Here is a 1,079-nt window from a genome sequence, read left to right on the forward strand (position 1 = left end):
CAGTCCATGTAAAAATACAACAAGACCTGGACAATATTCAGGCTTGGGCTGACAATGGAAAGTAATGACCATCTCCAATAAGGGATAAACTACCCTTTGACATTCAATGGTCTTGCCATCACTGAATCCTCCACTATCAATATCCTGGGCATTACTATTGACCAGAACTCAACTGGACTCACCATATTAATACAATGGCTATCAGGTCAGATCAGAGACGAGAAATACTTCAGAGAGTAACTCAGCATTTTAATCACTAAAGCCTGTCCACAATCTACATGGCACAAGTCAGAAATATGATGGATCTGCACTCATCCAGGTAAGCGGAAAGTATTCCAATATCACGCAAGAAGCCTGACACCATCCAGGACAAAATGTAGGAACAAATTCCTGCAGACTTTGGAATCTAATGAAAACAACGAATGCTGGTGATCACTGGATCAGACAGCATCCACGGAGAGCATGCTAATGGTCATTGGACTCAAAACATTAGCTTGCTCTCTCCATGGATACTGTCTGACCTACTGTGATCTCTAGCAGTCATCCAGGACAAAGCAGTTTGATTGGCACCATATCCACAAGCAACCGCTCTCTACCACAATGCTCAGTAGTAATGTGTACTGTCTACAAGATGTAGTATGGAAATTCAAAGATCCTTAGGCAACACGTTCAAAACCCATGACCGCTTCGATCTAGAAGGATAAGGGCAGCAGAAGCATAGAAACATCACCACCTGAGTTTTCCTCCAAGTCCATTACCATCCTGACTTGGAAATATATTTTCATTCCAGCACTGTTGTGATGTCAAAATCTGGAATTCCCTCCTTAAGGGCATTGTGGGTCAACCTGCAGCATAGACTGCAGCGGCTCAAGCTCACTACCAGGTAACTAGGGACAGGCAATAAATGTTGGCCAACCAGTGACACCAATGTCTGAGTGAATTTTTAAAAACTGGTGAAGCTACATCAAGTCAAACCCCCCCCCCCCCCCCGACATTCAGTGGTATTACTAATGAGGAGCCAATGGGGACTGCAGATGGTGAGAAATCAAACATCCTAAGGTCACCAATAGCCAGAACAT

The sequence above is a fragment of the Chiloscyllium plagiosum genome, chromosome 23, assembly GCF_004010195.1.
Source record: "Chiloscyllium plagiosum isolate BGI_BamShark_2017 chromosome 23, ASM401019v2, whole genome shotgun sequence".
In the NCBI taxonomy this organism is placed as follows: domain Eukaryota; kingdom Metazoa; phylum Chordata; class Chondrichthyes; order Orectolobiformes; family Hemiscylliidae; genus Chiloscyllium; species Chiloscyllium plagiosum.